Consider the following 27829-nt stretch of genomic DNA (forward strand, 5'->3'; position numbering starts at 1 on the left):
GGGCGCTACTTGCGCGCGTAGAGCACGACAGGAAGCTCGCTGTGGCGCCTTGACCCCGTTGAGCTGCAGCGCGGCGGCATGTAATACGCACATCGAGAGGAGGTGGGACGCCGCCTGCTGGAGCATTGATACAGTATCTATGTCGCCGCCACGCGGCCGCGCGTGCACCACTTCGCTATGCTTATGCTCCACCACCGGTGTAGATCTGAACCCACGCGGACGAGGCCGCGGCTACGTTGCCCGAACCGCCGGCCGCCGGCAGGTGGATGCGTGGTGTCGTCCATGCCCGATGCGCAACTCTCCGCGACTGCGACGGCAAGGTCAACGAAGATCGCGACAGACGTCATGCAGGAGCGCCGCCGCGGTAGATTCCCCGCTATCCCGGAGATCCTTTGCCTCCAGCCCCCCCCCCTACTGCGCTGGACCGCCTCCCCCGAAGCTCGGCGTGGCTCCTGGCCTCGTTCTGGTCGGCAGCGATATGGACTGGGCAGCAGAGCGGCTCCGACGGCGGCCTCCCGTGCTTGCTGAAAGAGTTGAGGCATTTTTTTAAGGGGTTGGATTCTGTTCACTGGAAGAAAAAGGGCCAATAGTCGCGGTTCGCAACGGCCATTAATATCGGTTGCGCAACCGGTATTAAATATGCGCGACTAAAACCCCCCACCTTTTAATTGCGGTTGCTTACGAACCGCGACTAAAGGCCCGTCCACGTGGGCGCCAGGCGACCGTCGGAGCGGAGGACCTTTAGTCGCGGTTCTTCTGGCCAACCGCGACTAAAGGCCGCCGCGGGTTTAGGGTTTTAGCCCCCCCTAAATCTGGTTTCTTTTTAATTTGTATTGTTTTATTTCTTTTGTGTTTTATTTTAATTTTGAAGGAGTTTCACATATTCTACTGTACTACATACATGCATATGAATGTACAATTTCAAACAAATTTGAAATTAGAACCAAAAAGAATTCAAGCGGAATATACAATATATATTCAATATCGGATGACCATATACAATTTTGAACAAGTTTCCATACATAATTTACTCGCATCGAAGTTCTACGTCCTCGTAATAGTGTTCTCCTTTAGGATGGAGGACTTCCCTCATGAACCATCCTGCTAGTTCCTCTTGAAGTGGTCGGAAGCGAGCTTCGGACTAAGCGTCTTCCGGAGGTTATTCCTCTTGACATTGTTATCAGACGGCTGCCGCTCAGAGGTGTATCTCCGGATCATCTCACAAACATAGTATCCACATAGATTGGTCCCCGGTGGCTGAATATCCCCAGTCACTAACCTTCTAAATTGTAGCTCTTTTTTGAATTCACCGACCTTTTCATCTGTGAACCGTCTCCAAACCCTACGAGGCAAAGAAAATTAAATGAACAAGAGAGTTATTAGTTACTTGATATTAGGAAATGAACGAGAGTTATTAGTTACTTGATATTAGGAAATGAACGAAATAGGCCGATCGATATAGAGCGCAAATGAATGAAAATAATTACTTTTGCAGCATTCTTCTCATGTCGACCCAAAGCTTTGAATCCATATTCAGAGAGTCGATGACGAGAACTGTGGAGGTGTGAAATTGAATTACTAGCAGAATCCAATGGAACCTGTGGACACGATACATGCACAGTCATGCATAACTCATCGATTAGCCACATACCATGTATGGAGTAAACAAAAGAGAATCTGCTCAAGACAGAAACACTCACCCAAAATGGTAAGGAAATAGAATATCACTTTTGAGTTCCTGCTTTGTAAGAAAAAGCCACAGGTCTTGCTCCACGTCGGCGGGGTGATTTTGTAACACATATCCATTAATGATTTGTGGGTCAATGAACCCAACATCATGGATGTTCCTTATTCTGCATTCCCTAAGCTTCATTCTGCATAATAGCGTACACAACAAGATAGTTAGGACAATATATATATATATATATATATATATATATATATATATATATATATATATATATATATATATATATATATATATATATGCACTATTCTGCAACCAGTTGCAGAATAATATTCTGAGCACCGACTTGTACTTTCCTGGACACAAGATTGTACTTCCCGGATAACAGGGTTCAACTTTCTGTCGAACTTACCTGAACTTTCCGTTTTCTTCAGAGGTACTGATTATACCTTAAGTTTCTCAACCATTTGTCGGAACTATGCAAATGATATACCGTTGGATAGATAATGGAAAACCGCAACTTTTTCATGTTCACACTTTTCACAGATTTTGCACGGTTTAAATTTAATTTTGAAAATACAAAAACGCTTCTATATGGCCAGAAAACGAACTTTTAGTTTGATTTTCGAATCGCTTATCGAAACTGTGCAAATGATATACCGTTGGAAAGATAATGAAATTGCGCAACTTTTCCATTTTATATGCTTTTTCAAAATCCTCACAGTTTTTGAATAATTTCGAAAATACCGAAATTCGGACGTACTAAAAAAACGAGCGGACAGTAATTTGGATGATTTGTTTCAACCGTATGTCGGAATGATGCAAATGATATGGCGTTGGAAAGCTATGGACTAGGCACAACTTTCTTATTCCAATTGTTTTCTCTAATTCCTTACAGCTTAAGAGAATAACTTGAATTACTGTCCGCCTGTTTTATGTGACAAGCACCAAATGATTTTCCCCATGGATTCCATGCGGTATATTTAAATAATGGAAATGATATACGGTTGGAAAGGTATCAAAATGGCGCATCTTTTTCATATCAACCATTTTTTCCAAATCCGAATTTAAAACTAATTTTAGAAGTTTTGAAATCATGTTGCCGGTATATTTTGTGGGATAACGATTCAAATTTGATGGATTAGATGCATTTATTTGTTGTAAAATGTTGTGGGTAATGAAATTAGACATATACCCTACCATATAAAGCTTTTGGTGACAATGATTTAAGTGGTTGGTGATTAAATCGATGAGATTTGGACAATAGATTTCCGCCCTGTAAAAACAGAGCACTGAACTTCCCTCGACATGAACTTGTACTTCTCGGGCAATGCGGTTGTACTTTTTGGTGCGGTTTCACGAAACTGTTTAGAAAAACTGATAGAAATTTATCTAAACATTTTCTACTTCCCGTAGTCACCGCTTGTACTTCTCGGAATCACTGATTGTACTTCCCGCTGATGAGGGGATTTTTTGTTTTTTGTACATTTAAATTTTGTCGGTTTTTTTGTACTTCCTATACTAAGTGATTGTACTTCTTGTGTTGAATGGTTGTACTTCTCAGCTTTAAGTCTTTGAACTTTCCTGGACACAAGGTTGAACTTCTCAGGCTGCTGCTGAGCACCGACTTGAATTTTCCTAGACACAAGGTTGTACTTCACGGATAACATGGTTGACCTTTCTATCGGAACTTACTTAAACTTCCCATTTATTCAAAGCTACTGATTATACTTTGAATTTCTCTACCATTTTACAGAATTTTGCAAATGATATACCGTTCGATAGATAATGAAAAACCGCAACTTTTTCATGCTCACACTTTTCACAGATTTTGTACAGTTTAAATATAATTTTGAAAATACGAAAACGTTTTTGTATGGTCATAAAACAAACTTTTAGTTCGATTTTCAAATCGCTTATCCAAATGATGCAAATGGTATACGGTTGGATAGATAATGAAATTTCGCAACTATTTCATATTTTATGATTTTCCAAATTATGCATAGTTTTTGAATAATTTTGACAATACCGAAATTCGAACGTATTAAAAAATGGGCGGATAGTAAGTTGGACGATTTTATTCAACCACTTATCGGAATGATGAAAATTATATGGAATTGGAAAGCTATAGAGTAGGTGCAACTTTATCATTCACGTTGTTTTCTCTAATTCCTTGCAGTTCAAGAGAATAACTCGAATTACTGTCCACCCGTTTTACGTGATGGGTACCAAATGATTGTCCCTCGATTTCCATGAGGTATGTTTAAACAATGGAAATTATATACGGTTGGAAAGGTGTCAAAATGGTGCATATTTTTCGTATTTACCATTTTTGTCAAATCTGAACGGTTTAAAACTAACTTCAAAAGTTTTGAAATCATGTTTCTGGTTTACTTTGCGAGATAATGATTTGAATTTGATGGATTACATCCATTTCTTTGTTGTAAAATGTTGTAGATAATGAAACTAGACATATACTCTACCATATAAAGATTTTGGTGACAATTATTGAAGTGGTTGGCGATCAAATCGATGAGATCTGCACAATAGATTTCCGCCCCGTAAAAACAGAGCACTAAACTTCCCTCGACACGAACTTGTACTTATCGGGAAATGCGGTTGTACTTCTCGGTGCGGTTTCATGAAAGTGTTCAGTAAAACAACTACATTTTTCTCGTAGTTCATGTAGTTACCGCTTGTACTTCATGTAGTCTATGCTTGTACTTCTCGTATTCACTGCTTGTACTTCCTCGCGGATGATGTTATCATTTTGTTTTTTCTACATTTGGATTTTGCCGGTTTTCTTATACTTCTTATATTAAGTGTGTGTATTGCTTATCTCGAATGGTTGTACTTCTTGTATTCAAGTATTTGAGCTTCCTCACGGGTGGAGGTATTATTTTGTCTTTTCTACATTTAGATTTTGTTTGTTTTCTTGTACTTCCTATATTAATACTGCTTATGTCGAATGGTTGTACTTCTCGTAAACAAGTATTTGAACTTTTCTTGTGGGTGGTGGTATTATTTTGTTTTTTCTACATTTAGATTTTATCGGTTTTCTGGTACTTCCTATATTAAGTGGGTATACTGCTTAAGTCGAATAGTTGTACTTATCATAGTCAAGTATTTGAACTTCCTCGCGGGTGCTGGTATTATTTTGTTTTCTCTACATGTGGATTTTGTCGGTTTTCCTGTACTTCCTACATTAAGTGGATGTACTGCCTATGTCGAATGGTTGTACTTTTTGGCGCTGTTTCACGAAAGTGTTCAGTAAAACAACTATAATTTTCTCGTATGGTGTCCGTCTGAACTTCCTGCGACATGTCCTTGTACTTCTTGTCCTTCGTGGTTGTACTTCCCGGAAATGTTTTGACACTACTGTGTTTTACAAAAAAAACTAAACATGTGGGCTTCGGCGTGGTAATTTTAGATTGTCCATACACTTTATTTAAGAGATTCTCCACTTCCCGGATCTTAATATTTGAACTTCCCAACATTGCTATGTGAACTTATGTGGGCGTATTTTCTTTGGACAATATTAATTCATGGAATTATTGTTTGTACTTCCTGTAGTCTCCGCTTGTACTTCCTCGCGGATGACGGGATTATATTGTTTTATCGACATTTGGATTTTCTTGGTTTCTTGTACTTCTTATATTAAGTGATTGTACTGCTTATGTCGAATGGTTGTACATCCCGTCATCAAGTATTTGAATTTCCTCGCGGATGGCAGTCTTATTTTGTTTTTTCTACATTTCGATTTTGTCGGTTTTCTTGTACTTGTTATAATAAGTGGGTGTACTGCTCATGTTGAATAGTTGTACTTCTCATCGTCAATTATTTGAACCTTTTTCATTCATTTTCCAATTAATTTGACCTCCAATCCGCCCCCTGACTTTGAGTGGTTATTGTTGCATTGGAACGATAAACTCACATGATATCCAAAAATATATGTCCTTTTCAATATATGGTAATTGAACTTCTCACTTATTTTTCTATGTGTTGTCTATAGACACATACATGTACTTCCTTAATAAAAGCATTTGTCGGCTAGTAGTGACTAATTGGCGTGTTCCTAGTCGAACATGACATATACATGCACTTTTTTGAATCAAACAACCGTACGTCCTAAACATGTGGTCTTGTACTTGGAGACGCCACGATGTTAATTTTCCTAGCGAACATTTTAATTAATTTTTCTTATTTTTTTGAGAGGTAGTGTCGCAGGGGCTAGTACAATTTAATAAAACAAAATGGAAATATATTTTTTATAGTACCGGGCAGTACACAATGTTGCAAGGGCAATAAACAAAGTTTTCATTCTGCGTCTTGATCTTTTATTTATTTGTCAAATGCATCAAATTTTAACAGAGGAATTGCATCTAGAAAATTCAATAAATTAATAAATCCCAGGCTACATCCGAACACCTCAGGAAAATATTTTGTGGAAGAAATCCGTGCACGGAGCCATCGGCGCGAGCAGAGTCCGTGGAGAATCTCCCACCAGCGGCGCGTTGAAGCCTAGGCGAGTGGCCTCGCCGGAATCCAAGGGAGAGGCGGCGAGGAAGTGTAGCAGGAGGTTGCGCGAGTCGTCGGGGAAGGGTGGTTCTTGGGAGAGCGGCGACCGGTGTGCGGGTCGACGGGGCTGGGATGTCGCTAGGTCGGGTCGACGGGGGACCGCCCGGCAGCGGCGGGACGTCCGTAAGGCGGCGGTGCTGGGGGCCTCTGGCTGCGGCGCATGCGGGGCCCTCTGGCTGTGGCGCGGGCGCCCTAGGGCTGCGGTGGCGAGGGCGCCCAATGGCTGTGGCGGCGCGAGCGCCCTCTGGCTGCGGCTGCGCGGGGCCGTCTGGCTGTGTGCGCAAGGGAGGCGGCGATGAATTGGAGCACGGACGAGGATGCCATTCTCAACCTTTCTGACATACGGATTAAGAACAAACAGCTTTTGGGCACATAAATTTATGCATGTATAAAATTTCCCAAATACACAATCGCTGAACAAGTAGCACACGTAATAGTAGCAGTCTATGCCTGCGCCACCGCGTCAAGGGAGAGAATCTCCATGAACTTGCAGGCACGAACTCATGTACTTACAGTTTTTTAACATATGTACTGTCGCTGTGCCGCATCTCAGTTATTTTCCTCAATCCGCGTCGAGTAGGGGCGGCGGCGCGCGGCTCGCAGTCCACGAACGCGCTCACAGAAATTCGTCCACACCCAAGCTCGCAGCAGTTCACGTTGATGATAGAATGGATTAGATTTGTAGCTGAAGCAGCACTTTACTTCGGCTCTCGTGGGCAGTACAATTCAGCTGTTAGCGACAGCTCAATTCACCAATCAGCGGTAGCGGTTCTTAAACCAAAAATTCCACCGGCCTCCAAATCGAGTGAGTACCTCATGATCTCGTGGAGGTAGCAGTGCGGTGGCGCCCTGGTCGATGGTGAGGAAGATGGGGACCTGGGGGGGGGGGGGGGGGGCAGAGAGAGAGCGAGGTGGTTCCGGGCGCTTCCGAGGCCATCGATGCAGGGGCGCGGTGGCGGCTAACGAGCGAGATTCCCAGCACGGCGGAGCTCCAGGCAACATCGGGAGGTCGGTATGGGGACGCGAGGCCTGGGCCGTCCGCGGGATCTCGGTTCGGCCCACAACGGCGGCCGGAGGCCAGGGAACCATGGGCGCGGTCGCCGACGGGAGAAGCTGGGCGCGGTCCCCTGCGGGAGAATCTGGGCGCGATCGCCGGCGGGAGAAGCTGGGCGGGGTCGCCGGCGTGGGAACTGGATGCAGCGGCCGGCGGGTGAATGGGGAACTTGGTGAAGATGTGTTGCTCGGGTGGGATTTTTCTTTTCTAGAATCTGTTTAATCCGTTGGTGGATTATATATATATATATATATATATATATATATATATATATATAGAGGTCTGCTATTCTCGAACCCTTTCTGAACTTTCGGGTGTTTTCCTCGTGAACTTCTCGACGGAATACCAGATTTTGCATGTTCATGCGGACAGTATTTTCATGATGATTTTCAAACCACTTATCGGATTGATGCGTATAATATACCGTTGGATTTGCACGGAAATTTCGCAACTTTTTCGTGTTCATTGTTTTCCCAAATTCTATACTGATTAAAACTAATTTGAAATATAAAAAATGACGTTTTCGCGGATTTCTCTATTTATGTACAGTTTTGGGGTTCCAGTTTTCAAACCGTTTATTGGAATGATGCGTATGATATGCCGTTGGAAAGGTGCTGACTAGGCGCACGTTTTTCATGAAGAAAGATTTTCCAAATTCTTAATAGTTTAAGAGCAGATTTGAAAATACGTGATTACGTTTTTCGAACTTCTCGGTTTTTTTGAACTATTTTTGGGGCTTATTTCCGAACCACTTATCGGAATGTTCCAAATGATATTGCGTTGAAAAGATATTGATTAGGCGAATCTTTTTCATGTTGAATGTTTTTCCAAATTCTAAATGGTTTTAGTTTAATTTTAGAAATACATAAAAGTGAAGATAACGCCGACACAAGAACATTTCGAAATTGGCTCATCTAGATTGATTAGGTGTGGCATTGCGATATGTTGGAGTATTTAGTAGAGTTATATTAGTGCTAATTGTACGTTGAGTTGGTCGATTTGCGCAATCGGTGGTTGTACGGACGATTTCTATGCGTATAATTTCCGTCCAGAAAAACAGAGTACATGAGCTGCTCGAATATAGAAGTGAACTTCCCTATATCTGTTAGTGAACTTCCGATCGCGGTATAAAAGTTTCAGGCATGTAATAAAATTATAGCAAACTTCTGTGGATGTGAATTTCTTCTCCACTGAATCTGAACTTCCCGAGGGACTTCAATATTGTACATGGCGAACTTCCGAAACTTAAGTCTAGTTTGAAGTGAACTTCAGAAAATATCGCGAACTTCCGTCGCATCTGCACTTTTCTGGATGCAGATCTAAACTTCCCCTTATCTGCATCTGAACTTCTAGACGGACCTCAACATTGTTCGAATTTCTATACGGGGAGTGAAATTTCATACGGAGGTAAGTGAACTTCCTGATGGTGGCAAGTGAACTTCTGAAAATATTTTACGAACTTCCACATGTTCGAATTGAACTTCCGAGTTGTGTTTGTCTTTTGTTCAAAGTGAACTTCCAAAAATAATGTGAACTTCCATTGCGTTCGAAGTGAACTTTCGATTTTTCATGTTTAGTGATGCAGTAGGCTTCTGAACTTCTGAATTCGGCGAAAGTAAACTTCACCAATCTGCGAAAGTGAACTTCTAAATTCTGGCGGATGTGAACTTCCCATTTTTTAAACTCTAGATAAATTTTCTGAACTTCTGAATTTTTTGCGAATGTGAACTTCCAAGTTTTGCAGATGTGAATTTCCTGATTTTTTGAAATCTGGAGAATTTTCTAAACTAACAAATTTCGTGTATGTGAACATCCAAATTCTGCAGATGTGAACTACTGAGTCTTGTAGATGTGAACTTCCTGATTTTTTGTACTCTCGAGATTTTTTTAATTTTCACATCTGCAGAACTCGATCTGGTTGGGGCGCCACCGGAGGAGCTTGGCGCGGGAGGCGGGAGGTGGGGCGGCGGTCGTCGGGGCGCGCTGTAGGTGGTGGGGGCGGCGGTCGCCGGGGCGCGCTGTAGATGGTGGGGGCGGCGGTCGCCGGGGCGCGCGACAGGTGGTGGGGGCGGCGGTCGCCGGGGTGGGGGGTGGCAGGTGGTGTGGCGGCGGTCGCCGGGGCGCGCGGCAGGCGGAGTGGGCGGCGGCAACCGGGGCGCGCGACAGGTGGTGGGCGTGGCGCGCGGGCGGGAGGTGGGAGGCGACGCGCGGACGGGAGGTGGGAGGCGCGCGGGGTGGGAGGTGGGCTGTGCGTGGGGGTGGGAAGTTCGCTTCCCAGTTGGTTCGGGGGGGTTCGAGAATAACTATTCTAGAACCAGTCTTAAGGGGGGGTCGAGAATAGTTGGGCTCTATATATATATATATATATATATATATATATATATATATAAATAATATATAGGTAAATTAACTGGTGCACCATGGTGCCTGGGCACCATGAATCATAAAAGGAAACCTGCACAACAAACTGGGAAGTGATTTGTCTCTGTTTCTGATAATTGGAAAGTGCATTCTCTCTCCTGTTGATATTTGGAAAGTGTTTTTCTCTCCTTTATACACCTATGATGCTATCTAGCACCCACGATGTAATTGTACGGTCATGATGTATGGTGCCTGGGCACCATGGTGCCCCAATTGAGGTAGAAATAAATCACTTACAGAACGTAGCAACTGATGATAGATTTGTCGAGCTCGCGCAGATTGAACATCTGGAACAATTCACTCAGATGAACTGTTACATAGTAATGTTTGAAGTGATGCTCATGTCTAACTTCCGCATGAATATATTCTTTGGCGGCTTTATTTTTTATGTAACCCTTGTACCAAATTAGCAGATTTTTCATTTGTGGAGGTAGATCCTCTTCCTGCGCAGGCTCGACGAGAGGCCCATTCGGCACATATGTAATTACTACCTCACTCATTGGCGCCTCCTCAAGGCCTAACACTGCACGAAGAGTCATACCCATCTGGGCCGCTTGTTCTCTGGCACCTGTTACAGTCATTCCCTGTGCTGCTGATACGTCCAAAACGTGTCTACTTTCCCGAACACTTTTGCTATTGTTTTGCCTCTAATTTATGTATTTCAGATGCAACTAACACAGACTAACGCTGTTTTCAGCAGAACTGCTCTGGTGTCTCGTTTTTGTGCAGAAATCCAACTTTCAGGAAAATCCTCGGAATTTATGCGAAAGGTCCTATTTTCCCAGAATACGACGGAGCCGGAAGGGCAAGCCAGGTGGGGCCCGAGGGCCCCACACACTAGGCCGGCGTGGCCCAGGAGGGGGGCGCGCGGCCCTAGTGTGTGGCGGCCTCGGCTGGCCCCCGACGCCCTCCTTCGGACTACTTATTGCCTTCGACCTAAAAACGCACGGGGTTAGAAGAAATCGCCAGAAACCATCCAGTACGCCGCCACCGTCGCGAAACTCCGTCTCGGGACTAGAAACTCCGTTCTGGCACTTCGCCGAGACGGGGAATTGGAGGAGATCGTCGCCATCATCACCACCGACGCCTCTCCATCGACCAGCCATGTTTCCCCCATCCATCTGTGAGTAATTCCCCCGCTGTAGGCTGAAGGGGATGGTAGGGATTGGATGAGATTGGTCATGTAATAGCATAAGATTGTTAGGGCATAGTGCCTAGTGTCCGTAATTGGTACTTTTATGATATTGTTGCAACTTGTTATGCTTAATGCTTGTCACTAGGGCCCGAGTGCCATGATTTCAGATCTGAACATGTTATCAATTCATAATGATATTCATAGCTTTATGATCTTACCTGCAAGTTGTATACACGTATTGCTGTCCGGAACCCGAGGCCCCAAAGTGACAGAAATTGGGACAACCGAAGGGGATGTCGGTGATATGAGGATCACATGTGTTCACGGAGTGTTAATGCTTTGCTCCGGTGCTCTATTAAAAGGAGTGCCTTAATTTCCAGTAGATTCCCTAGAGGCCCGGCTGCCACCGGCTGGTAGGACAAAAGATGTTGTGCAAGTTTCTCATTGCGAGCACGTACGACTATATATGGAACACATGCCTATTGATTGATTAGTACTTGGATACCGTTTTATTATTATCTGCAAATGCCCTGCTTTGAATGTTACATGAGTTTCTCTCATCCATGCAACGCCCGTTCATCCATCCCTATGCCTACAGTATTTTAATCCTGCTGTTTACTATAATCACTACTGCTATCTTTGTTACTCTGCTGCTGTTATTTTACTACTGCTACTGCTATAAAACTGTTACTACTGATAAACTCTTGTGAGCAAGTCTGTTTCCAGGTGCAGCTGAATTGACAACTCCGCTGTTAAGGCTTACAAGTATTCTTTGTCTCCCCTTGTGTCGAATCAATAAATTGGGTTTTACTCCCCGCGAAGACTGTTGCGATCCCCTATACTTGTGGGTCATCAAGACTATTTTCTGGCGCCGTTGCCGGGGAGCATAACTTTATTTGGAAATTCACTTGGATTGATATTGTTCGCTGCAAATTCTCCATCATGGGTAAACCTCGCGATCCTAAAGTCGCCATATTACCATCCACTACAAGAAAAGGTACAACTCTGAGTACCTCTACTGCTGTTGATTCACCATCTGTGATTGATAAACTTGTTTCACCACCACATGCTTCACATGCTGGTACTTCTGCTAGATCTGAAAATTCTTATAATATTGATGATGCTTCTGCTTTGCTTGATGATAGTGGTTCATTGGGATCTTTTCTAGATGCTACAATTGCTAGGTCTAGACAAATTGAAAATGCTGAAACTCCTAATGAAAATGCTGCTACACCTGTTAATTCACCTGAGTCTCGTTGAATACTCTAGTGATGATCTTGATGAAGATTATGTAGAACTTGATGATGATTTTATTGATAAATGCAATGCTACTACTGATGCAAGAAAAATTAAAAAGTTGCTTGCACAACATACTCGTTAGATATAAACTGTCTCCCGATCCTAAATTTGCCACATCTCCTATAAACATTAAGGATAAAGATTATGATTTTTCTCTTGATTTGTCTCATATATCTATTGTGGAGAAAACACCTTTTTGTGGTACTGAAAAAGAAAGTGTTGTAGAACACATGATTGATCTATCTACTCTTAGTAGCTTGTTTTCTGATGATGTTAAGAAGCGTACTTATTTCGTTGCTAAAATTTTCCCTTTCTCATTAAAGGATGATGCTAAAACTTGGTATAATAGTTTGCCACCTGATTCTATTAATAGTCCAAAAGAATTGCTTGATGTTTTCTTCCGGAAATACTTTCCTGCTAGTGCTCAACATATTGCTTTGCGGAGAATTTGTAATTTTGATCGGGAAGATGGAGAGAAATTGCCTGAGGCTTGGGCTAGATTTTGCTCTCTTATTAGAGCTCGGCCTGACCATGATTTGGAAAAGCATGATTTACTTGATATATTTTATAGTGCACTAACTATTGAGTCTAGGGCATACCTGGATAGTTGTGCTGGTTGTGTTTTCAGGAAAAGAACTCCAGACGATGCTGAAGAATTATTGGCAAGAATAGGCCGGAATCATGATGATTGGTCTACACCTGAACCAACCCCGACACCGATATTGAAGAAGAGGGGTATGATTAAATTAAATGATGAAGATATGAGGGAAGCCAAGAAATCTCTTAAAGAGAAGGGTATTAAATCCGAAGATGTGAAGAATTTACCTCCCATAGAAGATTCATGTAAGATCACTCCCCCTTCATCCATGATTGAGGTACACTCTCTTGAACGCTTTACTAGAGAAGATATTCCGTATTCAAAACCTCCTGTTCAATGCTTAGATGAGTTTGATAATTATATTGTTAAGCAAAATAATTTCAATATGAGAGTAGAGAATCATTTAATGGAAAATTCTCGAGCTATTAGTGAATTGCATGGTATTGTGGAGAGAACCTCCAATGATGTTAAGATACTTGTTAAACATTTTCAAATGGTTCAAACTCAAATTGATCAACTCACTAAAGTGCAAAATGACTTGTTAAAAAATAATTCTAAAGAAAAACATGCTTATGAAGTAACAACTAGAGGCGGTGTTTCTACCCAGGATCCTCTATATCCTGAAGGGCATCCCAAAAGAATTGAACAAGATTCTCAACGAACTGAAACTAGTGCTCCTTCTAAGAAAAAGAAAAAGAAACATAAAACTGTTGTAGAATCCTCCGAGCTCGTTAATGATCCTAATAGTATTTCTATTTCGATGCTGAAACTGAAAGTGGTAATGAACATGATAAAGATAATGATAAGAATGATGCTTCTGATAAAGAAGAGGTTGAAGAAGAACCTGAAAAGCATGCTAAAAATAAAAAGTATACTAAAGAAGATTTTATTGCTAGGAAACATGGTAGTGAAAGGGAACCTTGGGTTCAAAAGCAAATGCCTTTTCCTGCTAAGAAACTAAAATCAAAGGAAGAAGAACACTATAACAAATTCTGTGATTGGATGAAACCTTTATTCCTGCAAATACCTTTGACTGAAGCTATTAAATTGCCTCCTTATTCAAAGTATATAAAAGATATTGTCTCTAACAAAAGGAAAATTCCTAATGAGGAGATTTCCACTATGCTTGCTAATTACTCTTTTAACGGTAAGGTTCCAAAGAAGCATGGCGACCCAGGTATACCGACTATTCCTTGTTCTATTAAGAACAATTATGTTAGAACTACTCTATGTGATTTGGGAGCGGGTGTTAGTGTTATGCCTTTCTCTCTTTATAAGAGACTTTATTTAGATAAGTTGATACCGACTGATATATCTTTGCAAATGGCTGATAAATCTACTGCTATTCCTGTTGGTATATGTGAGGATGTTCCTGTTCAAGTTACTAATAATTGCTTGATATAAACTGATTTTGTTGTGTTAGAAATGCCTGAAGATGATAATATGTCTATTATTCTCGGGAGACCTTTTCTTAACACCGCAGGGGCTGTTATTGATTGCAATAAAGGAAAAGTTACTTTCAATGTCGATGACAAGGAGCATACCGTTTATTTTCCCAAGAGGATTGAGAAAGCATGTGGAGTTAATACAATTTCTAATGTGAGAACTATCAAAGTGGAAACTATTGATTGTCCAATATATGAGCCTAAAGAAGAATATCAAACTCTTGTGATTGGATCCATATCAATACAATACAAGGTAACATGATTGATTTGAGGTTTATTTCTTCATATGCTATGTAAAATTTATTTGGTGGCAAGACTTGATCAACCTTGTTAACAAATTCATTTTATATGCATAGAGGAACTAAACAACATCTCTTTCTTCCTCCACTTGATCTACTTGCTGTAGCACTTTTGTTTTGGAAAGTTCTTTAGTTAATTAGAGATTTCAAAAAATTTCCTGCCCAGTAATAATAATTTTGACACCCAGAAATGTGCATTTTTCAAAATTTTCAAAAATTCACAAAAAATATACCATTGGTCCTATTTTTCGACGAGGCACCTGGGAACACCTGGGGATGACCAGTGGGGCACCCCAGGGTGGCACCCCACAGGCCGGCGCGGCCAGCAAGGGGGGGCGCCACCCTGGTGTGTGGGCCCCTCCTTGCCCCACTACATCATCTCTTCATCCCACTCTCTTCTCTCTCCCGAAAAAACTCGCACCAGGTTCCTCTCACTCGCGTTTTTGCTCAAGAGCTCCAGATTTCTTAATCTCTTTGCTCAGCCCAGATTTCTGTCTGAAATTTGGCACATTTGCTCTCCGGTATGTGACTCCTCCGATCATCCAAGTAGAATTTTGTTTGGTTGAGTATATCTTGAATATTTTGCTGCTGTAGGTAACAAGTTTAGTGAGCTTGCATGCTTGTTCTAAGTGGTAAAAACTAGTTTTGATGCATGATTAGTACTCTAGCAAGTTCCTATGGTAGTTTCCCTCAATTATATGTCACCAAATCAAATTTTATATTGTTTGTTGAAAAATTTCAGAAAAGGGAGATGGACAACTTTAACTTTGGAGAAGTGTTCCAAAGAGAGACAACAAGCACGGGGAGGCCCTCGAGGTCATCCACCCGATTCAGGAAATCCTATAATGAGGACCTCATCGCACCAAGCTTCGCACCCGAAGAGGACAATGGAGTCCCCAATGCTGCATCCTTCCCATGTTATGACTTTTTGAGTAATGCAGGGTTGTTGGATGATTTCTTGACCCTCGTCGGTAAGGTAGGCTTAACCACCTATGTGGGAGATGAGATTGAGCAATACTACACGGTCACTAAAATCTTTGTGGAGAGCTTCAAGTTCAACAATAAGCACTTTCGCCCAACAGTTGCATTCAAGATCTATGGTAAACCTATTACTATGAAGTTGGAAATTTTTTGTGCTACATTGGGTATTGCCCCTGTAGGTACAGCAAGGAAGATTGAGGACAACCCCAAGGAATTGCTGGAGCTCTATCGAGGTATCACCAATGATGATTGTCGCACCATTCAGCGTGGCAAGATAAGAAACATTCAACTCCCCGCCATTAAGTACTTTGCTTATTACATTGCCACTGGCATTCTTGGTAGGGAGAACACTAGTAATATATCTAGCTATCATCTTGGTTTCTTAATTGCTACACTCACTGGGGACACACCTTATCATCTTGGTGCTCTTGTTGCTCGCCGCTTGTCTAACAAGGGGCCTATATTTGGAGGAATTATTGCTTCGCGCGTTTTAGCATATTTAGAGCTTCCTCTTGACCCTACTGATGTGAAAATAACTCCTATTTGTTACAACCGACTCTAGTTTAGATAATATTGTCTATACAGTGTTGTTTGCTGACGGGGAAGAGAGGGAAGTCCCTTTGCCCCAACCAGATTTGTTCAGTATCGACAGGAAACCATGGTCGCGCTCTAAGGAGGAGGTGGATGAGCAGCTAAAGATACACAACTTCCACCAGCAGCATGACTCCGAGGACGCCGATCCCTCCTACGACTACACCGTCACGTATCCAGGTGCTTCTTCCAGCACATACCCGGAATATGATCCATCTTCGTCGTACTACGGAGGTGCTACTTCATGGGCACCATGGGGTTGATCTCCACTTAGGCCAAAAGCCTAAGCTTGGGGGGAGGTATACCGGCATCACTCATTCTTTGCATATTATGGTCTCTGGATACTTGTACATACTTGTTTAGTTTCTTTGAGTGGTTTTCTAATGAGAGGAAGATGATATTTGGGGAAGTGCTGCCTGAAAACAGATTCTGGACTGTTACTAAAAAATCCGTGTGCACAGCCAGAACGTTATTTTGAGCTGCCAATTTTTGTGCATGTTCCCCAGGTTGTTATCTAACTTTCATTAGTTGAACACTTTACGAGCTGAGCAGCGTAAGATTTTCTTAAAAATCGATTACTGTACTCATTGTCAAGTTTTGGCAGAGTTCTGCCATCTTGCTTTTCTGTGTTTCTTTTAGTTTTCATTTTCTTGTTCTTGCTTTGTTTCTTTCCTAAAACACAAAAGACCAAAAATATTTCTGTTGTTTCTCTTCACCATTTGTTTACTTTAGTTTCTTGATTTTATCTTGCTTTATTTGCTATCGTTGGTTTGCTATAAGAAAATCCAAAAAGATTTTGCTTTGTTTGCTTGTTTCCTTTTGTTCTTGCTTCCAAATTCAAAAACACCAAAAATATTTGCTGTTCTTCTTTGGTTTTGTAAAGTTCATCATGAGTTCAATGGTCTTCGGTGGCTGGAGCGTGGTTTTTCATTCCATATTATTCAAGCTACACAAGTGAAAAGGCAATAATGACGATATTCGACAATCCGATTGTGGTGAGAGGCTGGTATGAACTCTATTTGTTTTCATTTTTGTACATATACTCATCCATGTGAGCATGCTTAGTTGGTTCATGTGAGGTATATGTCATTTAAGAAAGTCTAGTAGTTCATAATCTCTCATGATTAGCTCCAATTTATTAATATGAGTAGCATGTCATAAGTATTTGCATGCATTGCTTTATTCATAGATAGGTATGACATTGTGGTATCCTCTGATACGTCTCCGACGTATCGATAATTTCTTATGTTCCATGCCACATTATTGATGTTATCTACATGTTTTATGCACACTTTATGTCATATTCGTGCATTTTCTGGAACTAACCTATTAACAAGATGCCGAAGTGCCGCTTGTCGTTTTCTGCTGTTTTTGGTTTCAGAAATCCTAGTAACGAAATATTCTCGGAATTGGACGAAATCAACGCCCGTGGTCCTATTTTGCCACGAAGCTTCCGAAGTCCGAAGAGGAGACGAAGTGGGGCCACGAGGTGCCCGGACCCTAGGGCAGCGCGGCCCCCCTTGGCCGTGCGGCCCCGTGGTGTGGGGCCCTCGTGCCGCCTCCCGACCTGCCCTTCCGCCTACTTAAAGCCTCCGTTGCGAAACCCCCAGTACCGAGAGCCACGATACGGAAAACCTTCCAGCAGACGCCGCCGCCGCCGATCCCATCTCGGGGGATCCAGGAGATCGCCTCCGGCACCCCGCCGGAGAGGGGAATCATCTCCCGGAGGACTCTACGCCGCCATGGTCGCCTCCGGAGTGATGTGTGAGTAGTCTACCCCTGGACTATGGGTCCATAGCAGTAGCTAGATGGTTGTCTTCTCCCCATTGTGCTTCATTGTCGGATCTTGTGAGCTGCCTAACATGATCAAGATCATCTATCTGTAATTCTATATGTTGCGTTTGTTGGGATCCGATGAATAGAGAATACTTGTTATGTTGATTATCAAAGTTATGTCTATGTGTTGTTTATGATCTTGCATGCTCTCCGTTACTAGTAGATGCTCTGGCCAAGTAGATGCTTGTAAGTCCAAGAGGGAGTATTTATGCTCGATAGTGGGTTCATGTCTCCGTGAATCTGGGGAAGTGACAGAAATCTCTAAGATTATGGATGTGCTGTTGCCACTAGGGATAAAACATTAGTGCTATGTTCAAGGATGTAGTTACTAGTTACATTACACGCAATACTTAATGCAATTGTCTGTTAATAGCAACTTAATACTGGAGGGGGTTCGGATGATAACCTGAAGGTGGACTTTTTAGGCATAGATGCATGCTGGATGGCGGTCTATGTACTTTGTCGTAATGCCCAATTAAATCTCACTATACTCATCATAATATGTATGTGCATGGTCATGCCCTCTTTATTTGTCAATTGCCCAACTCGTAATTTGTTCACCCAACATGCTGTTTATCTTATGGGAGAGACACCTCTAGTGAACCGTGGACCCCGGTCCAATTCTCTATACCGAAATACAATCTACCGCAATACTTGTTCTACTGTTTTCTCGCAAACAATCATCTTCCACACAATACGGTTAATCCTTTGTTACAGCAAGCCGGTGAGATTGACAACCTCACTCGTTTCGTTGGGGCAAAGTACTTTGGTTGTGTTGTGCAGGTTCCACGTTGGCGCCGGAATCTCTGGTGTTGCGCCGCACTACATCCCGCCGCCATCAACCTTCAACGTGCTTCTTGACTCCTACTGGTTTGATTAAACCTTGGTTTCTTACTGAGGGAAACTTGCCGCTGTGCGCATCACACCTTCCTCTTGGGGTTCCCAACGGACGTGTCAACCACACGCATCAAGCAAATTTCTGGCGCCGTTGCCGGGGAGATCAAGACACGCTGCAAGGGGAGTCTCCACATCCCAATCTCTTTACTTTGTTTTTGTCTTGCTTAGTTTTATTTACTACTTTGTTTGCTGCACTAAATCAAAATACAAAAAAATTATTTGCTAGTTTTACTTTATTTGCTATATCAAAAACACAAAAAAATTAGTTACTTGCATTTACTTTATCTAGTTTGCTTTATTTACTGTTGCTAAAATGGCCAACCCTGAAAATACTAAGTTGTGTGACTTCACAACTACAAATAATAATGATTTCTTATGCACACCTATTGCTCCACCTCGCTACTACAGCGAGAATTCTTTGAAATTAAACCTCGCTTTACTGAATCTTGTTATGCGAGAGCAATTTTCTGGTGTTAGTTCTGATGATGCTGCTGCCCATCTTAATAATTTTGTTGAACTATGTGAAATGCAAAAATATAAAGATGTAGATGGTGATATTATAAAATTAAAATTGTTCCCTTTCTCATTAAGAGGAAGAGCTAAAGATTGGTTGCTATCTCTCGCCTAAGAATAGTATTGATTCATGGACTAAATGCAAGGATGCTTTTATTGGTAGATATTATCCCCCTGCTAAAATTATATCTTTGAGGAGTAGCATAATGAATTTTAAACAATTAGATACTGAACATGTTGCACAAGCATGGGAAAGAATGAAATCTCTCGGTTAAAAATTGCCCAACCCATGGATCGACTACTTGGATGATCATCCAAACCTTCTATGCAGGACTAAATTTTTCTTCGTGGAATTTATTGGATTCAGCTGCTGGAGGTACCTTTATGTCCATCACTCTTGGTGAAGCAACAAAGCTTCTTGATAATATGATGATCAACTACTCTGAATGGCACACGGAAAGAGCTCCACAAGGTAAGAAGGTAAATTCACGTCGAAGAAACCTCTTCCTTGAGAGATAAGATTGATGCTATTATGTCTATGCTTGTGAATGATAGGACTAATATTGATCCTAATAATGTTCCGTTAGCTTCATTGATTGCACAAGAAGAACATGTTGATGTAAACTTCATTAAAAATAATAATTTCAACAACAATGCTTACCGGAACAATTCTAGTAACAACTATAGGCCATATCCTTATAATAATGGCAACGGCTATGGTAATTCTTATGGGAATTCTTACAACAATAATAGGAGTTCACCCCTGGACTTGAAGCTATGCTTAAAGAATTTATTAGTACACAAACTGCTTTTAACAAATCTGTTGAAGAAAAGCTTGGGAAAATTGATATACTTGCTTCTAAAGTCGATAGTCTTGCTGCTGATGTTGATCTTTTGAAATCGAAAGTTTTGCCTAATGAAAATCATCATGAAAAAATTACTACTACAGCAAATGCCATCCAAGTTAGAATTAATGAGAATATAAGATTAATGGCTGAACTGCGTGCTAGGTGGGATAGAGAAGAAAATGTAAAACTAGCTAAAGAGAAGAATGTAGCTAAAGTTTGGACTATTACCACCACTTGTAATGCTAATGCTACACATGTTGCTGCACCTCCTACTATTAATAATAAAAGAATTGGTGTTAGCAATGTTTCCACTTCTAATGCAAAGCGCGAGAAACCGCCTGAAACTCGCTAAAACTGCTGAAACTGCCTGTGATAAAACTGCTAAAAAAATTCCAACATTGGGGATGATGATCCCATTGCTTTAGATTATAATGGTTTGAATTTTGATGATTGCCACATCTCTGAAGTTATAAAGTTCTTGCAAAAACTTGCTAAAAGTCCTAATGCTAGTGCTATAAATTTGGCTTTCACGCAACATATTACAAATGCTCTCATAAAAGCTAGAGAAGAGAAACTAGAGCGCGAAGCCTCTATTCCTAAAAAGCTAGAGGATGGTTGGGAGCCCATCATTAAGATAAAGGTTAAAGATTTTGATTGTAATGCTTTATGTGATCTTGGTGCAAGTATTTCTGTTATGCCTAAGAAAATTTATAATATGCTTGACTTGCCACCGCTGAAAAATTGTTATTTGGATGTTAATCTTGCTGATCATTCTACAAAGAAACCTTTGGGGAATGTTGATAATGTTCGCATTACCATTAACAATAACCTTGTCCCCGTTGATTTTGTTGTCTTGGATATTGAATGCAATGCATCTTGTCCCATTATATTGGGAAGACCTTTTCTTCGAACCGTTGGTGCTATCATTGATATGAAGGAAGGTAATATAAAATATCAATTTCCTCTCAAGAAAGGTATAGAACACTTCCCTAGAAAGAGAATGAAGTTACCTTTTGATTCTATTATGAGAACAAATTATGATGTTGACACTTCGTCTCTTGATAATACTTGATACACACTTTCTGCGCCTAGCTGAAAGGCGTTAAAGAAAAGCGCTTATGGGAGACAACCCATGTTTTTACCTACAGTACTTTGTTTTTATTTTGTGTCTTGGAAGTTGTTTACTACTGTAGCAACCTCTCCTTATCTTAGTTTAGTGTTTTATTGTGCCAAGTAAAGTCGTTGATAGAAAAGTTCATACTAGATTTGGATTACTGCACAGAAACAGATTTCTTTGCTGTCACGAATCTGGGCTGTTTTCCCTGTAGGTAACTCAGAAAATTATGCCAATTTACGTGAGTGATCCTCAGATATGTACGCAACTTTCATTCAATTTGAGCATTTTCATTTGAGCAAGTCTGGTGCCTCAATAAAATTCGTCAATACGAACTGTTCTGTTTTGACAGATTCTGCCTTTTATTTCGCATTGCCTCTTTTGCTATGTTGGATGAATTTCTTTGATCCATTAATGTCCAGTAGCTTTATGCAATATCCAGAAGTGTTAAGAATGATTATGTCACCTCTGAACATGTTAATTTTTATTGTCGCTAACCCTCTAATGAGTTGTTCTAAGTTTGGTGTGGAGGAAGTTTTCAAGGATCAAGAGAGGAGTATGATGCAACATGATCAAGGAGAGTGAAAGCTCTAAGCTTGGGGATGCCCCGGTGGTTCACCCCTGCATATATCAAGAAGACTCAAGCGTCTAAGCTTGGGGATGCCCAAGGCATCCCCTTCTTCATCGACAACATTATCAGGTTCCTCCCCTGAAACTATATTTTTATTCCATCACATCTTATGTGCTTTGTCTTGGAGCGTCGGTTTGTTTTTGTTTTTGTTTTGTTTGAATAAAATGGATCCTAGCATTCACTTTATGGGAGAGAGACATGCTCCGCTGTAGCATATGGACAAGTATGTCCTTAGTTTCTACTCATAGTATTCATGGCGAAGTTTCTCCTTCGTTAAATTGTTATATGGTTGGAATTGGAAAATGATACATGTAGTAATTGCTATTAATGTCTTGGGTAATGTGATACTTGGCAATTGTTGTGTTCATGTTTAAGCTCTTGCATCATATGCTTTGCACCCATTAATGAAGAAATACATAGAGCATGCTAAAATTTGGTTTGCATATTTGGTTTCTCTAAGGTCTAGATAATTTCTAGTATTGAGTTTGAACAACAAGGAAGACGGTGTAGAGTCTTATAATGTTTTCAATATGTCTTTTATGTGAGTTTTGCTGCACCGGTTCATCCTTGTGTTTGTTTCAAATAAGCCTTGCTAGCCTAAACCTTGTATCGAGAGGGAATACTTCTCATGCATCCAAAATACTTGAGCCAACCACTATGCCATTTGTGTCCGCCATACCTACCTACTACATGGTATTTTCCGCCATTCCAAAGTAAATTGCTTGAGTTCTACCTTTAAAATTCCATCATTCACCTTTGCAATATATAGCTCATGGGACAAATAGCTTAAAAACTATTGTGGTATTGAATATGTAATTATGCACTTTATCTCTTATTAAGTTGCTTGTTGTGCGATAACCATGTTTCGGGGACGCCATCAACTACTCTTTGTTGAATTTCATGTGAGTTGCTATGCATGTTCGTCTTGTCTGAAGTAAGAGCGATCTACCATCTTATGGTTAAGCATGCATATTGTTAGAGAAGAACATTGGGCCGCTAACTAAAGCCATGATCCATGGTGGAAGTTTCAGTTTTGGACATATATCCTCAATCTCATATGAGAAAATTATTAATTGTTGTTACATGCTTATGCATAAAAGAGGAGTCCATTATCTCGTTGTCTATGTTGTCCCGGTATGGATGTCTAAGTTGAGAATAATCAATAGCGAGAAATCCAATGCGAGCTTTCTCCTTAGACCTTTGTACAGGCGGCATAGAGGTACCCCTTTGTGACACTTGGTTAAAACATGTGCATTGTGATGATCCGGTAGTCCAAGCTAATTAGGACAAGGTGCGGGCACTATTAGTATACTATGCATGAGGCTTGCAACTTGTAAGATATAATTTACATGATACATATGCTTTATTACTACCGTTGACAAAATTGTTTCATGTTTTCAAAATCAAAGCTCTAGCACAAATATAGCAATCGATGCTTTTCCTCTATGGAGGACAATTCTTTTACTTTCAATGTTGAGTCAGTTCACCTATTTCTCTCCACCTCAAGAAGCAAACACTTGTGTGAACTGTGCATTTATTCCTACATATTTGCATATTGCACTTATTATATTACTCTATGTTGACAATATCCATGAGATATACATGTTACAAGTTGAAAGCAACCGCTGAAACTTAATCTTCCTTTGTGTTGCTTCAATGCTTTTACTTTGAATTATTGCTTTATGAGTTAACTCTTATGCAAGACTTATTGATGCTTGTCTTGAAGTGCTATTCATGAAAAGTCTTTGCTTTATGATTCACTTGTTTACTCATGTCATATACATTGTTTTGATCGCTGCATTCACTACATATGCTTTACAAATAGTATGATCAACGTTATGATGGCATGTCACTCCGTAAATTATCCGTGTTATCGTTTTACCCGCTCGGGATGAGCAGTAACTAAGCTTGGGGATGCTGATACGTCTCCGACGTATCGATAATTTCTTATGTTCCATGCCACATTATTGATGTTATCTACATATTTTATGCACACTTTATGTCATATTCGTGCATTTTCTCGGAACTAACCTATTAACAAGATGCCGAAGTGCCGCTTGTCGTTTTCTCGCTGTTTTTGGTTTCAGAAATCCTAGTAACGAAATATTCTTGGAATTGGACGAAATCAACGCCCAGGGTCCTATTTTGCCACGAAGCTTCCAGAAGTCCGAAGAGGAGACGAAGTGGGGCCACGAGGTGCCCAGACCCTAGGGCGGCGCTGTGGTGTGGGGCCCTCGTGCCACCTCCTGACCTGCCCTTCCGCCTACTTAAAGCCTCCGTTGCGAAACCCCCAGTACCGAGAGCCACGATACGGAAAACCTTCCAGAGACGCCGCCGCCGCCGATCCCATCTCGGGGGATCTAGGAGATCGCCTCCGGCACCCTGCCGGAGAGGGGAATCATCTCCCGAAGGACTCTACGCCGCCATGGTCGCCTCCGGAGTGATGTGTGAGTAGTCTACCCCTGGACTATGGGTCCATAGCAGTAGCTAGATGGTTGTCTTCTCCCCATTGTGCTTCATTGTCGGATCTTGTGAGCTGCCTAACATGATCAAGATCATCTATCTCGTAATTCTATATGTTGCGTTTGTTGGGATCCGATGAATAGAGAATACTTGTTATGTTGATTATCAAAGTTATGTCTATGTGTTGTTTATGATCTTGCATGCTCTCCGTTACTAGTAGATGCTCTGGCCAAGTAGATGCTTGTAACTCCAAGAGGGAGTATTTATGCTCGATAGTGGGTTCATGTCTCCGTGAATCTGGGAAGTGACAGAAATCTCTAAGATTATGGATGTGCTGTTGCCACTAGGGATAAAACATTAGTGCTATGTTCAAGGATGTAGTTACTAGTTACATTACGCGCAATACTTAATGCAATTGTCTGTTGTTAGCAACTTAATACTGGAGGGGGTTCGGATGATAACCTCGAAGGTGGACTTTTTAGGCATAGATGCATGCTCGGATGGCGGTCTATGTACTTTGTCGTAATGCCCAATTAAATCTCACTATACTCATCATAATATGTATGTGCATGGTCATGCCCTCTTTATTTGTCAATTGCCCAACCGTAATTTGTTCACCCAACATGCTCGTTTATCTTATGGGAGAGACACCTCTAGTGAACCGTGGACCCCGGTCCAATTCTCTATACCGAAATACAATCTACTCGCAATACTTGTTCTACTGTTTTCTCGCAAACAATCATCTTCCACACAATACGGTTAATCCTTTGTTACAGCAAGCCGGTGAGATTGACAACCTCACCGTTTCGTTGGGGCAAAGTACTTTGGTTGTGTTGTGCAGGTTCCACGTTGGCGCCGGAATCTCTGGTGTTGCGCCGCACTACATCCCGCCGCCATCAACCTTCAACGTGCTTCTTGACTCCTACTGGTTCGATTAAACCTTGATTTCTTACTGAGGGAAACTTGCCGCTGTGCGCATCACACCTTCCTCTTGGGGTTCCCAACGGACGTGTCAACCACACGCATCATCCTCCTCTGAATAATTTTCTTGAATCAACTTGGCACATGCTCACGCATGCATATGGCTGAACAAAATGTCTATTAAGCCTCGATGATTTACTTTACCTCAGAGTTCTTGTATCACTTTTATGCCTCCGTTAATTTATTTTGTCGCAACCATGATTATGACAGTTACCGCTCTCTTGATTGTCGCTTCCCAGTCTATTGCTAGCCTTCACTTGTACTGAGCGGGAACGCTGCTCGTGCTTCCAAACACCTGAAAACCAAGTTATTCCAGAGTGTCCACCATAAATACCTATGCATGGCATTTCAAACCATTCCAAGTAAATTCTCATGTGCTACCTTTAAACCTTCAAAATGCTTCTCAATTTGTGTCAATGTTTTATAGCTCATGAGGAAATATGTGGTGTTTATCTTTCAATCTTGTCATTTACTCCTGACAGACTTTCATAATGGACTAGTGGCACATCCGCTTATCCAATAATTTTGCAAAAAGAGCTGGCAACGGGGTTCCCAGCCCCAATTAATCAACTTTCAATAATGATTCTCTTCACATGTTTTGCCCTCGATTTATCGGTAAGCAACTTAAATTGCAAATAGACACTCCTCCATGGTATGTGATTGATGGAAGGCACCCGAGGATTCGGTTAGCCATGGCTTGTGTAAGCAAAGGTTGGGGGAGTGTCATCCATAATGAAACTAAAGTACGTGTGTAAACAAAAGAGAAGAGGGATGATTTACCTTGCTGGTAGAAATAACGTCCTTCATGGGAGCCGCTCTTGAAAGTCTGGTTGACGAGGTAGTTAGAGTACCCACTATCATTCGTTGACAACAACAAACACCTCTCAAAATAATTTTACTCTTGTTTTTACAAATGAAAAGCTCTAGCACATGTTAATCCCTGCTTCCCTCTGCGAAGGGTCAATCTTTTACTTTTACATTGCATCTCCATCCTTTCTTTGAGCACTTTCTTGAGAGCACAACTGTCATTCTTAGTATAATATGCTTGTCCCAAAATGTGATTAATTGTGGTATAACTTTGATGCTTTAATCTTTGATAATCTATATTGCCAGTCTTCTCATGAACCTCAAAGGTGCCCAAGCATTTATGTTTTGCTGTACAATTATGGGCAAGCGAGATACCACTTTATCATATCATTCTATGAACATTGCAATCCTGCTGATAGGCATGATTCATGATGCTCATTATTAATTTGTTGGTACCTTTTCCATGATTGACATAGCTATTAGATGATTTTATTTGCATGTATCTTATTATGAACTGCTTAAGTACTTGCCATATCATGAGAATATTTACATCATATGAACAAATGTGTTCGTGAAAGTTCTTTTATCGCACTCAGTTGTCAATTGAATTGCTTGAGGACAAGCAATAAGCCAAGCTTGGGGGGAGTTGATACGTCCAAAACGTATCTACTTTCCCGAACACTTTTGCTATTGTTTTGCCTCTAATTTGTGTATTTTGGATGAAACTAACACGGACTAACGCTGTTTTCAGCAGAACTGCTCTGGTGTCTCGTTTTTGTGCAGAAATCCAACTTTTAGGAAAATCCTCGGAATTTATGCGAAAGGTCCTATTTTCCCAGAATACTGACGCAGCCAGAAGGGCAAGCCAGGTGGGGGCCCGAGGGTCCCACACACTAGGCCAGCGCGGCCCAGGAGGGGGGCGCGCGGCCCTAGTGTGTGGCGGCCTCGGCTGGCCCCCGACACCCTCCTTCGGACTACTTATTACCTTCGACCTAAAAATGCACGGGGGTTAGAAGAAATCGCCAGAAACCATCCAGTACGTCGCCACCGTCGCGAAACTCCGTCTCGGGACCAGAAACTCCGTTCTGGCACTTCGCCGGGATGGGGAATTGGAGGAGATCATCGCCATCATCACCACCGACTCCTCTCCATCGACCAGCCATGTTTCCCCCATCCATGTGTGAGTAATTCCCCCGCTGTAGGCTGAAGGGGATGGTAGGGATTGGATGAGATTGGTCATGTAATAGCATAAGATTGTTAGGGCATAGTGCCTAGTGTCCGTAATTGGTACTTTTATGATATTGTTGCAACTTGTTATGCTTAATGCTTGTCACTAGGGCCCGAGTGCCATGATTTCAGATCTGAACATGTTATCAATTCATTATGATATTCATAGCTTTATGATCTTACCTGCAAGTTGTATACACGTATTGCTGTCCGGAACCCGAGGCCCCAAAGTGACAGAAATTGGGACAACCGAAGGGGATGGCAGTGATATGAGGATCACATGTGTTCACGGAGTGTTAATGCTTTGCTCCGGTGCTCTATTAAAAGGAGTGCCTTAATTTCCAGTAGATTCCCTAGAGGCCCGGCTGCCACCGGCTGGTAGGACAAAAGATGTTGTGCAAGTTTCTCATTGCGAGCACGTACG

This window comes from Lolium rigidum, unplaced genomic scaffold, assembly GCF_022539505.1.
Source record: "Lolium rigidum isolate FL_2022 unplaced genomic scaffold, APGP_CSIRO_Lrig_0.1 contig_10888_1, whole genome shotgun sequence".
NCBI classification, from domain to species: domain Eukaryota; kingdom Viridiplantae; phylum Streptophyta; class Magnoliopsida; order Poales; family Poaceae; genus Lolium; species Lolium rigidum.